We start from the raw sequence: 15470 nt of genomic DNA, 5'->3' as shown, positions 1-15470 counted from the left end.
ATTTGAGCATCCAGCAATGGCTGACAGATTAAGCTCTGAGTAGAGGCCACATTTCTATACTGAGCTCCAGACCAAGAGACTTCTGAAGTAGGGGATCCCACTAATGTTGTATTCACAACTTCAGCTGCCCTAATCCACCAAGCATGCAACCTGTAGAGGGGTTGGTTTGGGTGAGGCCAGACTGAGCCCACACTACAGTTATTCTATAGAAGACTCTGTGGGAAGACCAGGCAGCTGAAAGAGGAAGAAGAACAGCTGAATAGTGGAGACAAATATTATGGAGCTTGGGGATTTTACAGAATCACTGTCATCTCTAAGCAGGAGAAAGCTAATCCTCATAGAAAGGTTGCCCCCCCTACCACTACTCAGGCACAGAAAACACAAACACAAACAGCAGAAAGTGCAGTAGCTGCAGACAGGTAGCCCACAGCAGGTTACAAACAACAGCTGACACCAACCCAAGAAGATCTAAAGCCAACACAACTGGTAGTGAGTGGCAGAGAGCACCAACCTTAGACTCAGCTAGCTGCACAAGCACCACACCCCAAGGAGAAGTCTAGCAGCCACCAGAGACTGTGGAGAATAAATATGCCAAACAGGACACACATTGTGCAGTGTGTAATACACATGTTCAAGGTGGACCTTTAGAGCCAGTCAACTTGAAGGGATAACTATACCCAGGAAAGCACCAATTACATTCAATACTCACTTACAACAAGAGGGAAAATAGTACCCTCAAGAAGCATTCCTAAAACAAGGAAAACAGGTGGTCTGGAGGTCAATACCACCGAACTAAACCTTCCTCACAAAGACACTACAAAAATTTCAAAGACAGACAGCACTACCTAATACACAGACAAAATGGGCTGATAGAGAAATGCAACCCAAATGAATCAACAAAAGAAAACCCCTGTAATTGGTACAGAAAACAATTAAATTAAATGGAAGTAATCAAACTACCAGATGCAGAGTTTAAAATAATGATTTTTAGGATGCTCAAGAATCTAAGAGCAATGATGGATAAACATAGTAAGGACCTAGATAAAGAGATAGCAAGCATCAAATAAGACATTGAAATCATAAAAAAGAACCTGTCATAAATGACAAATACAATAGCAGAAATGAAGATTACAGTAGAAGGAATCAACAGCAGGATGGATGAAGATGATCAAATCAGTTATTTAGAGGACAAGATAAATGAAAGCACAGAAGCAGAGCAGCCAAATGAAAAGAGGCTTAAAAAGACTGAGGAAATTCTAAGAGACCTCTGTAACAACATGAAGAGAAACAACATCTGCATCATAGGGATTCCTGAAGGAGAAGAGAACAAACAAGGGATAGGAAACCTGTTTGAAAAAATCATAGCTGAAAACTTCCTTAAATTGATGAAGGAAATGTTCAAACAAGTTCAAGAAACACAGAGAGTCCCATTATAGAGGAACCCAAGGAAGCCTACACCAAGACACATCATAATTAAAGTGCCAAAGTTAAGAGACAAAGAAAAAATATTAAAATCTGCAAGAGAAAAGTAGTTAATTACCTAAAGAGGAGCACCCATAAGGATAACATCTGACTTCTCAACAGAAACAGTTGGGGCCAGAAGGGATTGGCATGAAATATTAAAAGTGATGCAAAACAAGAACCTACAACCAAGACTTATTTCTCCAGCAAGGCTATTGTTTAAAATTGAATGAGAAATAAAAAGTTTCCCAGAAAAAAAAACCAAAACAAAACAAAAAACAAACAAAAAACCTCAAGAAATTTATTACAACCAAATTAGTACTACAAGAAATGTTAAGGGGCTTGTTGTAAAAAGAGCAAAAGAAAAAAACCTAGACAAAGAGGATTGTAGATTTAAAGATTAAAATGGCAATAAATAAGTACATATCAATAATAACCTTAAATGTAAATGGATTAAATGCTCCAATTAAAAGACATAGGGTAGCTGCATAGAAAAGAAAACAGGATTCATACATATGCTGTCTACAAAAGACCCATCTCAGAAAAAAATGATACACATAGACTGAAAGTGAAGGGCTTGAAAAAAGGTATTTTATGTAAATGGAAATGAATAAAAAGCTGGTGTAGCAATACTTATATCTGGCAAAATAGCCTTTAAAACAAAGGCTATAGTAAGGGACAAAGAAGGTCACTACATAATGATAAAGGAAGTAATCCAATAGAAGAATATAACCATTGTAAATATTTATGCACCTAACATAGGAGCACCTAAATATGTAAAGCATATTTTGATTGACGTAAAGGGTGAGACTGACAGTAATACTATAATAGTAGGAGATGTTAATACCCTACTAATACCAATAGATATATCCTTCAGGTAGAAAACTAACAAAAAATAACATCCTTAAATGACACACTAGATCAACTGAATTTTATAGATATCTTCAGAACCTTTCAAAGCAGCAGAATATACATTCTCTTCAAGTGCTCATGGTACATTCTCTAGGATAGACCACATGTTAGGACATAAAACATGTTTCAGTAAATTTAAGAAGATTGGAATTATATCAAGAACCTTCTCTAATCACAAGGGCATAAAACAAAAAATCAACTACAATAAAATAACTGAAAAATATTCAAACATTTAGAGGCTAAAAAGCATGTTATTAAATAACAAATGGGTTAACAATGAGATCAAGGAAGAAATAAAAAATTTCCTTGAACCTAAATATAAGACCTGAAACAATACATTACATGGAAGAAAACATAGGTACTAAACTCATGGACCTTGGTTATAAAGAGCACTTTATGAATTTGACTCCAAAGGCAAGGGAAGTGAAAGCAAAGATAAATGAATGGGACCACATCAGACTGAGAAGATTTTGCACAGCAAGAGAAAATGACAACAGAACAAAGAGACAGTCAACTAAATGGAAAATAATATTTTCAAGCAACAGCTCAGATAAGGGCCTAATATCCAAAATATACAAAGAACTCATAAAACTCAACAACAAACAATCCAATAAAAAAATTGAAAGAGAAGATGAACAGACACTTCTCCCAGGAAGAAATACAAATGGCCAACAGATATATGAAAAGATGCTCATCTTCATTAGCTATAAGTGAAATGCAAATCAAAACTACAATGAGATACCACCTCACACCTGTTAGATTAACTATCATCAACAAGACAGGTAATGGCAAGTGTTGGAGAGGCTGTGAAGAAAAAGGAACACTCATTCACTGTTGGTGGGAATGTAAAGTAGTACAACCATTATGGAAGAAAGTATGGTGGTTCCTCAAAAAATTAAAAATAAAACTACCATATAACCCAGCAATCCCTCTACTGGTTATAAACCCTCAAAACTCAAAAACACTGGTATGTAAAGACACATGCACCCCCATGTTTATTGAAGCATTGTTCACAGTGGCCAAGATATGGAAACAATCAACAAGCCCTTCAATAGATGATGGATAAAGAAGATGTGGTACATATATACTATGAAATACTACTCAGCCATAAGAAATGATGACATTGGATCATTTACAACAACATGGATGGACCTTGATAACATTATACTGAGTGAAATAAGTAACAGAAAAAACTAAGAGCTATATGATTCCATACTTAGGTAGGACATAAAAATGAGACTTGGGGACATGGAGGAAAGTGTGGTGGTTACAGGGGAGGGGAGAAAGGAGAGGGAGGGGTGGAAGGATGGGAGGGGCACAAAGAAAATCAGATAGAAGGTGATGAAAGACAATTTGACTTTGGGTGATGGGTATGCAACATAATCAAATGTCAAAATAACCTGGAGATTTTTTCTCTGAACCTATGTACCCTGAATGATCTATGTCACCCCATTAAAATTAGTAAAAAAAATTTCCTTGAAACTAATGCAAATGAACATAAAATAACTCAAAATTTATAGGACACAGCAAAAGCAGTCCTGAAAGGGAAGTTCATAGCATTGCAAACATAGGGTAAGAAGCAACAAAAAGCTCAAATAAACAACTTAACCCTGCATCTAAAAAAACTAGCCAAAGAGCAACAAATAAAACCAAAAGGAAGTATAAGAAAGGAAATAATAAAATCGGAATGGAAATAAATGTCATAAAGGCTAGAAAAGAAATACAAAAGATCGCCCTGGCCAGTTGGCTTAGTGGTAGAGCGTCAGCCTGGCATGCAGAAGTCCCGGGTTTGATTCCCAGCCAGGGCACACAGGAGAAGGCGCCCATCTGCTTCTCCACCCCTCCCCCTCTCCTTCCTCTCTGTCTCTCTCTTCCCCTCCCGCAGCGAGGCTCCATTGGAGCAAAGATGTCCCGGGCACTGGGGATGGCTCCTTGGCCTCTGCCCCAGGCGCTAGAGTGGCTCTGTTCGCAGCAGAGCAATGCCCCGGAGGGGCAGAGCATCGCCCCCTGGTGAGCGTGCCAGGTGGATCCCGGTCAGGTGCATGCAGGAGTCTGTCTCACTGTCTCTCCCCATTTCCAGCTTCAGAAAAATACAAAAAAAAAAAAAAAAAAAAGAAATACAAAAGATCAATGAAACCATGAGCTGGTTCTTTGAGAAGGTAAAAAAGATTGATGAACCTTTAACCAGACTCATCAAGAAAAATAGAGGACTCAAATAATATTAGAAATGAAAATGAAGAAGTAACACTGACAACACAGAAATACAAAAAATTGTAAAAATAAATACTATAATTATCTATATGCCAAAAAATTGAACAACCTAGGTGCAATGGAAAATTCCTAAAAACATAGTCTTCTAAAACTCAGTCTGGAAGAATCAGAAAACCTAAACAGACTGATTACAACAAATGAAATTGAAACAGTTACCAAAAATCTCCCAAAACACAAAAGTTCTGGACCATATGGCTTCACACGTGAATTTAACCAAATATTCAAAGAACTATCATCTATCCTTCTCAAGCTATTTCAAAAAATTCAAGAGGAGGGAAGACTTTCAAGCTCTTTTTATGAGTCACGCATGATCCTCATTTCAAAATCAGGTAATGACATTGCAAAGAAAGAAAACTATAGACCAATATCTCTAATGAACATAGATGCAAAAATGTGCAACAAAGTATTAACAAACCAGATTCAGCAATACATTTAAAAAAATCATAATCAAGTGAAATTTATTATGGGTAGGCAAGGCTGGTACAATATTCACAAATCAATCAATGTGATTCATCAGATAAAAAAAGGAAGAATAAAAATTACATGATTATATCAATAGATGCAGAAAAATCACTTGATAAAATCCAACACCCATTTGTTATCAAAACTCTTAGCAAAGTGGGAATACAGGGAACATACCTCAACATGATAAAGGTCATCTATGATAAACCCATAGCCAACATCATACTCAATGGGCAAAAGTTAAAAGCAATCCTCTTAAGATCAGGAACAAGGCAGAAACATTTCACCACTCTTATTTAACATAGTCCTAGAAGTCCTAGCCACAATAATCAGACAAAAAGAAAAAATAAAAGCCATCCAAATTGGAAAAGAAGAAGTAAAACTATCATTATTTGTTGATGACATGATATTGTACATAGAACACCCTAAAGTTTCAGTCCAAAAACTACTAAACCTAATAAATGAATTCAGCAAGGTGGCAGGATATAAAATTAATATCAGAAATCAGTGGCATATTTATCCACCAAAAATAAACTGTCTGAATAAGAAATTAAGGAAACAATCCCCTTCACTATTGCAACAAAAATAAAATAAAGTACTTAGGAGTAACTTTAACCAAGGAAGTAAGAGATTTGTACTTGAAAAATTATAAGACATTGGTAAAAGAAATCAAAGAAGATACAAACATGTGGAAGCATATACTGTGTTCATGGATAGAAAGAATAAACATCATTAAAATGTCTATATTACCCAAAGCAATCTATAAATTCAATGCAATTTCTATTAAAATACCAATGGGATACTTCAAAGATATAGAACAAATATTCCAAAAATTTATATGGAACCAAAAAAGAACATGAATAGCTTCAGCAATCTTGAAAAAGAAGAATAAAGTGATAGGTATCACACTTCTTGATATCAGGTTATATACAGTAATCAAAACACTTGATATTGGCATAAGAATAGGCATACGATCAGTGAAACAGAACAGAGAACCAAGAAATAAACACATGCCTTTATGGTCAATTGATATTTGACAAAACTTATAAGAGCATACAGTGCAGTAAAGACAGTCTCTTTAATAAATAGTGTTGGGAAAATTGGACAGTGACATGCAAAGAAATGAAACTAGACCATCAACTTAAACCATTCACAAAAATAAACTAAAATGAATCAAAGACTCAAACATAAGTCATGAAACCATAAACATCTTGGAAGAAAACATAGGCAGTAAAATCTCTGATATCTCCTGTAGGAATATTTTTACTGATTTATCTCCACAGGCAAGTGAAATAAAGAACAAAGTAAACAAATGAGACTATATTAAACTAAAAAGCTTTTGCACATCAAAAGACATGATGAACAAAATAAAAAGACAACCCACACAATGGGAGAACATATTCGCCAATATTTCTGTTAAGAGGTTAATAACAAAAATTTATAAAGAATTTCTAAAACTAAACACCAGGAAGGTAAACAATCCAATTTAAAAATGGGCAAGAGAACTGAACAGACACTTCTTCAAAGAAGACATACTGATGGTCAATAAGCATATGAAAAAATATTCAATGGCATTAATCATCAGGGAAATGCAAATTAAAACCACAATGAGACACCACCTCACACCTGTCAGAATGACAGTTATTAACAAATCAACACACAATAAGTGCTGGTGAGGGTGTGGACAAAAAGGAACCATCCTGCCCTGCTGGTGGGAATGCAGACTTGTGCAGCCACTGTAGAAAACAGTATGGCATTTTTTTCAAAAAATTAAAAATAAAATTTGCTTTTGACCCAGCTACCCCATTTTCAGGAATATATCCTAAGAATACCAAATCACTGATTCAGAAAAAGACATGCATCTCCATGTTTATTGCAGCATGGTTTTCAATAGCCAAGATCTGGAAACAGCCCTAATGTCCATCAGTGGATGACTGGATTCAAAATCTGTAGTTCATATACACAGTGGAATACTATGTGGTAATGAAAAAGAAGGAAATCTTACCTTTTGCAAAAGCATGGATGGACCTATAGATTATTATGCTAAATAAAATAAGCCAGGCAGATAAAGACAAATATCATATGATCTCACGTATATGTGAAATCTAATGAACAAAGTGAGCTGAGGAATGGAAGAGAAGCAGAAGGGGAGTCACAGGGAGCAGAGGGACTGCTTTCAGATGAAAGGAAAATGTGGGGATGGGATCAGTAAATGTGAAGGGATTAGTGAAATTATATATACATAACACATAGACTCAGATAACAGGACAGCAAATCCCAGAGAGAAGGGGGGAGGGAGTTAGGGGAAAAGGACAAAGGGGGAATCGGAGAAAAAGACATAGGGGTGACTGAGTTATATTGAGTGGGATATTTTAATCCATGTTAACACAGAAAATTAAAATTAATGAAAAAATTTTAAAATAAAAAAGTACAATTCTATAATAAATCATTGGTGCATTGCATTGTGTTTCATGACCTAAAGCAGTAGTTCTCAAAGTGTGCACCCTAGAAGACTTCCAGGTGCGCCCTATGATATTCCAGAGAAATATGTGCCTGTTGAAACCAAAAAACCAACAGGGTTTTTGGAGTTTAGATTTTTGGGGGACAGAGGTGTGGGGAATTGGCTGTAAGCTAACAGTCTGCCCAACCTCCCACCTCACTTGCCTGATTAGGTTGCAAAAGGCTGTTAAGCTGTGGTGCTGGATTGTTTACACTACCACCCATGTTCCCTGGAAAGACTGGAGACAAGTTTCTTCTATCCTTTGTTTTCTGTAAAGTTAAGATGATATATATAGTGGGGGTTTTTTGGACTTGGTAAAATTCTTGGGTTGCCTTAGAAACATGATCAAAAATCTCATTGATTTGCTAATGGCCCACTTTGCCCTATAAATAAAGTAAGATGTGGTTTTTGGACATGCTTTGTTTTTGCCAGCAGCAATTACAGGGCCCTCCCAATCCCACTTTTTCTTAATTCTGCATATTTTCTTAATTCTGTGTATTTTCTTAATTCCTCACCATTCCCACTCGGGACCTGGAATTACTAGTTGCATTGGTTCACGGCATGTTCCCAGATATAATATTAAATATGATTACTCTATTGTACCATTTCATTATGGAAATACTGCTCTTTTTGTTAACACATCATTATTATATTTATTATTAACACATCATAGTATTATTTTTAGGTAAATACACCCAAATAAAATGGATAGATTTCTCAAAAAGAAGAATGATATTGAAGAATTTGATTCTGGAAGTGAGCAAAAGTTAAGTATAAATAAAATAGGACTTGAAGGCTGATGGGAAGAATTTAATTTATAGCATTTTCCATCACTTAACACTGAACAATACAATTGGATTAGAAACGCATTCATGGAAGCTTCAAGTGATTTTGGTTTAACATTAACAGAAGAAGAACTAGCAGTTGTATCCAGTGATCATGGATTGATGATTAAACATAAGAAATTGTCTCTTGAAGCCTTTTGGATTTCTATAAAAGAAGAATATGTGGCAATATCTGAAACAACTTTGAACATTTTACTACAATTTCCAACATCCTATTTATGTGAAATAAGATTTTCTACCCTCAACACAATTAAGAGTAAAAAGAGGAATTCTTCAATGTATTGATGAGGAAATGAGAGTTTGCCTTTTAAATACATGCCCAAACATTAAAGAAATCTCTATGATACATCAGGCTCATGTTTCTCTTAAACACACGAATGAAAAAACTTAACACATTTGTGCCGAGACCTGCCGAATTTACTAAATCTTACTCAGAATGTATCTATATATATATAAAAAGATATATAAAAAGATAACTTTTTTGTCATTGTTCAAATTTTTAACCCCTCTTTTTTACAAATTCTAAAAAGCAGAACTAAAAAATGTAACATAAAAGTATTTTTAATGTCAGAATAAATTTAATTTTGTCATATTTATTTCATTTAATTACCATAAAAGTATGCTTTGACTTTATATTTTTTCTTTAATATTTGACTTAATTATTATAACATATTTCTCACAAATTTGTTATAGTGCGCTTACAATTATTTATAGGATTTTAAATGCATCCTGACTTCAAAAAGTTTGCGAACCACTGACCTAACGTCTACTCTAGAGTCTTTTCATCACCATATATTTGACCTCCTTTACCATCTTCAACTTTCCTTTATTCCACCTTCTCTCTGATTTCCACCTTACTGTTGTCTGTGACTATGTTTGTTTGTAGCTTTTTTATTCCATGTATTACTTTTTGAGAAAACTCTATTATATTTCTATAGTGACTGTATCAATTTACATTTTTACCAGCAGTAGATGAGGTTTTTTTTCTCTCTACATCCTCTCCAACCCTTGTATTTGTTTCCTGGTTGGTAACAGGCAATCTAACAGGTGTGAGTGGTAGCTCTGTGGTTTTGATTTGCATTTCTCTTGTAGCTAGTGATGTTGAGCAATTTTTCATATATATGTTGGCCATCACTATGTCTTCTTGAGAAAACTGTCTTTTCAGGTCTTCTGCCCATATTTAAAATTGGACTTTCTGTTTCTTGTGTTGTAGAGTTGTATGAGTTCTTTGTATTAATATGTATATATTTGGATGTTAGCCTCTATTGGGGATTTTATTTGCAGATATCTTTAATTGTTTGTTGATTGCCTTTTTGTTTTGTTGATGATTGGTTTTGCTGTGCAGAAACCTTTCAGTTTGATATAGTCAATTCATCAGTAAAAATAAATTTATAATAGTATTTATTGTGTTGAGTTAATTTTTGGTTTTACTTAGATCTTTAGTTTCATAAGGGAGTTTATGTCATTTTTTGAGTTTTTGAGTATTCAAATATAGATTTATTTGTGTCTCAAAAGAAAATAATAATTTGCATTAAATTTTTTAAAAATATTTTTAAATATTTTTTAAATTTTTTTAAAATTATTATTCAATACCCTAGAATTATGACATATTCTTCATAGCATTGAACATGAGGTGGCAGAAGCCAGTGTCTTAGAAATCAGAAATAATGGATGAGACTGAGTGTAAACTTTTCTCAATAACTCTGAGCACAATTCTGTAAGTCTTTTATATTACAAACATAGAGATTTTAGAGTACGTATTTTGTTTGTTTTCTCTTAAGGACTTCATTCTGAAATCTTAGTGTCTGACATATCTTGTGGCACCAGGTGGGCTCTGACTAAATGTCAGTTAAATGTGTCTATGAAAACCAAAAAGATAGGGTATTTCAACTGCCCGCTGGTTGCACAGCAAATATCAATGAAAAGAACAAAAGTAAAGGCTCAACACGGTAATTAATTCTCCCATTGACACTCAAGTCCCTGGAGTCATTTTCCTGCCTCCAATAAAACTCTTCTCTAATTAGACACCACTCAGGGGTCTCCAGTGCTTCCAGTACATGAACTGTGGAGGGAAGTATGTATGACTGCTCTTCATAGCAAAGGTACCTGAAGACACACTCAACTCATTTAGGATAGAGTGGGAGCCCAAGGCCCTGTGCATCCCCTATAGACCCACTCTTATAATATTAATGAACATCCATTGACTTATCAGCTCAACACTTCCAGGTCAAGAGTACTCATGGATCCTTAACAATGACAGGTGGACTGACTACAGATGCTGAGCAAAAGGGTATTTTTCTCAGATTATCTGATAATCTGTATTACCACTGCTGCTCTTTCTTCACTGTGGATTATAAAGGTTTTCCTGTGGATTATACAGCTACATTCAAAGTACCTATTATTTTCTGATAATAATTTTGTAAATAGAAAAATAAAAAAACAGGTAGTGAGGGAACAAGGAGAAGAGCCAAGGTAATGAGAAGAGTGGTGAGAGTATCCAGAGGAAAAAATAATGGGTAAGCAGAGGAATACAGAGAAGACCAAGGAGAGGGAGCATGAAGGCTGGGAAGGTGATCAGAAGAGAAGATCACAGAGAGATCAGGAGTGGGTACACTGCTGAAGAGGCCATGGGGCACTACTGAGGACCTTCTGTTACTACTTTTTATAAAAAAGGAAATTGAGATCCAAGTGTGGGCTTGAGTTCTCCAATGCCAAGAAGAACTACATTTTCCAGAGTACTGACCACAGACTTTTTTTTTCAAACTAAGACTCCTTTTGTTGTTGATGGTGAAATCAGGAGGTTAGGAGGCAGACAAGAGCAAAAAGAAATCTAGAAGCCTGATAGTGGAAGAGATGGAAGGGAAATGAGAGAGCCTGTAGGAAGCTAGTGGCTGAGGGAGGCAGTTGGGCTTCTCTGACAAGGAAGTGAGCAGAGGAAGATGTCGATTTGTGGCAAAGTGACAGAAGAGTTCAAAAGGGTTTGGAGGGGAAGCTGATAGTTGAGTCTGTGGGCATTCACATACTGAGGCATCCTTACCAACCAGAACTTCAATGCTCTGTTTCTGCCCCTGCTCTTCAAGGGAATTCTCTGCCATAGGCCAAGCACAGTGGATAAGAAGAACTCAGGTGGAATGATATCTGTGGTTGGGCAAAGCAGGGTGGAGAAAAGTTCTGGAGAAGTCCTCGAGGCAGGGAGTAATGCTCCTACTGGGCACCCTTAGAATCTGCATGCCAGAAGAGGGCCAGGCTCCATCCTTGATCCCCATCTATTTCTGATTTTGGAAACAAGAATCTAGATCAGGGAAAAGGGATATGGGATTATTTACAAATTTGTAATTATTCTCATTTTTTCACCTACAGGGGCCCCTTGTGTACCCTACTTTCACCTTCTCTCAATTGTGACTTCTCTTTTAGCTAACCCAAGTTCTAGTACCCCATCATCCAGAATCAGAAGACCCCTCTCCATTCACATGTTCCAGATCTCCACCTTTGCCAACTAGATCTGGCAGCACGTTGAGGGCTCAGGCTGGCTGAATGAGCTGCAGACTCATCACTGGGACAGTGTCTCAAGCACCATCCACTTTCTGTGGTCTTGGCTGGGAAGTAATTTCAGCAACAAGATGAAGAACATTTATGTGTTACTGCAATTGTACACCTATAGTTTCCACCAGGAAGTGCAGGCATTTTCCAGTCAGTTTCAGTTTGAATATGAGTTTGCTTTTCCAAGGTGATATTTGTCTGAAAGTTCTAACCAGGGAAGGTGATATGTCGGCTCTGACCATTATTCAATCTTCCTGACTTTGTGTTCTGTCTCCCTTGGCTCACTCCTTCTCTGATTCACCTTTACCACTATTCCCATGCTACTGTCATCCCACCACATATACAGTATGACCTACATGTATATATCTTCACACTCCTAAATATACCCTCATATTCTGGCTCCTTGGAATAGTTGTCACCTTGTGATCTTCTTTCCCTCAACCTTAGTCTTAGACTCAGCCTTTCCCAACAGTATCTGCCCTTCTTCCTCATGACCTAAGTGCTCACGTGGCCTAACCAGGACCTAACCAGTCCTGTGTGAGCTCTTCCTGACTGTTCTGTTGTCTTTCTACCAGTCTTCTCATCTAGCCTCTTCAGATTAATTATTTCAACATTTCTTTATTATTTTCTTATTTACTTCCCACAAATATCCTCCCCCTTTTTCAGAAAACTCTAGTCTTCATGTGAGTTTACAGTACATGTTTCTTTTCTTGAATTCCTTTACTTTCTAGATGTTGATGTTTCCTCTCTACAATTTCTTCCATATTGACTCTTTCTTCATTGTCTACCCGCAGAACTTTTTGAGATCTAGATATCAGCAGCTGTACAATGCATTCCAGAAAGGCCTCAGGAAAAAAAAATATTTTTTTTTTTAGCTTAAATGCTTGTGCTTTTTATTACTGCCAAAACAAAGTCCATTCGGGGTGACAAAAATGATCTAAAATTAGATTATGTTAAAGAACACATAACTTTGTGACTATACTAAAAACCACTGAGTTTTACACTTTAAATGTGAATTGTTTCACATGTGAATTATATCTCACTAAAGAAGTAGAGGGGACTACTCTAGGCTTATGTAGCTCAATCCTATGGGGTTATAATATACCTCAGCATCATCCCAAGAGCATTTGCTCCCTAACACTTTGGCCTTCCCTGTAGAACTACTGTGGAAGTTGCAGATGCTTAAAAGAATAAGACTTCATGTATCTGTGATCAGACACAGATGGTCTTCTGTGCTCCAGACATTATTTCTCAGACACACAGCAGCCCAGAATCATTATTCTGGAGCAGCTGTACACCTCTCATGGTACTCGGTGTCAGCAGTGCATGGTTTCCCTGTGGAGTTTTTTCTGGACTCTGAACCTTCTTATTCTTCTTTGTAAATGCCTCCTGCTCTAGAGAAGTTGCCACAGTGGAGATCTGTGCCCTTATAGCTCTATCCCAACTTGTTTGGGAATTGCCCTCGAGTCTGAACAGAAGCCTTGTGCGGGACTGAAGGATGATACTGATGCCACTTCAGCCTATAACTAGAGGCTGGAGTAAGCTGGCCCCATCTTCTTCAGCAATGTCAGTGATCTCACAACTGGTCCTCAGCCCTCTGTTCCCCATCTCCTTCTCTCCACACAGACTGGCTTCTCCCTCAGCACTCCACCATCTTGGCTGCTTCTCCTGGCCTCCTCCACATGGCCTTTCTCTGCTCTGCTCTCTAATGCTAATCTCAGGAACCGAGAGCAGAAAAAAAATTTAAATGCAGCAAATCAAGGATCAAATTTCTTGATTTTCCAAGGAATTTCTGGAAGCCATCTCCAGGAACAGGAAGTAAGGCTCAGAATGTCTATAATGTGCTTATTCACTATCAAATTATTAAAGATATTGTGCTGGATCTTCCCAGTGACATCTACCTTAATTCTGCCAGGCCTTCTGCAAGGAACAACAAGATGAGCCCAAACTCTTCTCCCCTCACAGCCTCAGTGCTTTAACTCCTGTATTTCAGTGTTTTACTCTTTGTCATCACTTTGAAACACAGAATAAGAAGCTAGAAGGTGAGTGTGCATTCAGGAGTGTTTCTACGACAAGAAAAAGTGAATTACCCAAGCTGATAAGGTACTTGTGCTACAAAACTCAGATTGGGTTGCCCTCCTAAACTCCATTTCTTCTCCCCTTTTTCCAGTGAAGCCAAAGGTTTGGGTGACCATAGACTCCATTGCTGGTCGTGGCCATCTGCTGCTGGTGTGCCACATCTCTGGTTTTCGTCCAAAACCTGTGTAGGTGATGTGGATGCGGGGTCAAGAGGGACAGCGGGCACTCAATGAGGTGAAGTCCTGCCCAATGATGACGAGACCTTCAAATAACCCTGGATGTGACAGCTGGCCTGTACTGCTGAGTGAAACACAGCATCCTGGGAAGCCATGATATAATCATTCACTGGGATGAGAAAGAATGAGAGCCCTGCTGGTAAATAATAGTCTTCTTATAGTCTCAGGGCTAATGAATGAGCAGCTGGAGAATGTGTAGGACTGCTATGCACCAGAGATAAAAGTGAGACAATATAAATCATAAAGAAGGGTAAAGATTCATACCAATTAAATTTCAAGAAAATAGAGGGAGAAGATTAGAGATGATGAAGATAAAGAAAGGAGCTAATGATTTGGTAAAAAGAGAGAGAGAGAGAAAGAGAGAGGTGAGATCAGGCATATCGACTCAGGAAGAATTGAAATAAGGGCTCTAAAAAATACAAAAAAAAACTCTTGAAAGGTCCCAACCCTGTGAAATGAGAAACATTAACTGAGGTAGGATAGAGTGTATTTTATAGATTGACATTATTTTGTCCCCAATCAAATGGATACCCCATCTCCTTGAAACTGATGTTTGGCTGTAGCAGTTACCATGGTTATGGTGGTTGTAATGTATTTATGGTTTAAACAGCACACATGAGACATGCTTTGTTTCTTCAACTACTTACTCAGTTATTTTTTTATTCCTATATTGTTTTGTTTCCTCTCTGATTACCCCTCTTTGATATCAAAATTCTCTTCTTCTCCCACAGCTCAAATCAGAATGTCTGCTCTTTCCATGCCTCCAACCCTACCCCTCCCATTAAAGGCAACACCCAGGAACTGAGGAGTTCAGGAAAGTATCTCTCTTCAGCACAGAAATCATGGATAAAAAACAGATTTTTGAAGAAATAGAAAATGAGCCTAATCCAACTCTGATGATATTTGTTTTATCTTATACATAAAATTCTGGTCTGCTTCTTCTGCTCCTTCTGCCAATAAACATAGCATGACTTTGCTAAAGTAGTTTGTTCTGGCAGACATTCTGACTTATTTGGAAACCTATTCTTCCCTTCCCCCATGTGTGACCATCTCTTTTCTGCTTTGGCCACCTGTTTATTAATCCTTCAAAATCTAATTCAGGTGCCTGTTTCTGAATCTTCCCTGGAAGCTTCTTTGGAAGGCTCAGTTGAAATCTCAAAACAA

General features: G+C 37.0%; 1 pseudogene; it reads left to right on the top strand.

The window, feature by feature from the left end:
* LOC136329890 (T-cell surface glycoprotein CD1e, membrane-associated-like) overlaps positions 1–15203 on the top strand; it is a 29193-nt pseudogene extending 13990 nt beyond the window's left edge.
* Positions 15204–15470: the final 267 nt, after the last annotated feature.

This window comes from Saccopteryx bilineata, chromosome 3, assembly GCF_036850765.1.
Source record: "Saccopteryx bilineata isolate mSacBil1 chromosome 3, mSacBil1_pri_phased_curated, whole genome shotgun sequence".
In the NCBI taxonomy this organism is placed as follows: domain Eukaryota; kingdom Metazoa; phylum Chordata; class Mammalia; order Chiroptera; family Emballonuridae; genus Saccopteryx; species Saccopteryx bilineata.
The sequence above is the reverse complement of the archived record's forward strand: the minus strand, read 5'-3'. Positions and strand labels throughout refer to the sequence as shown.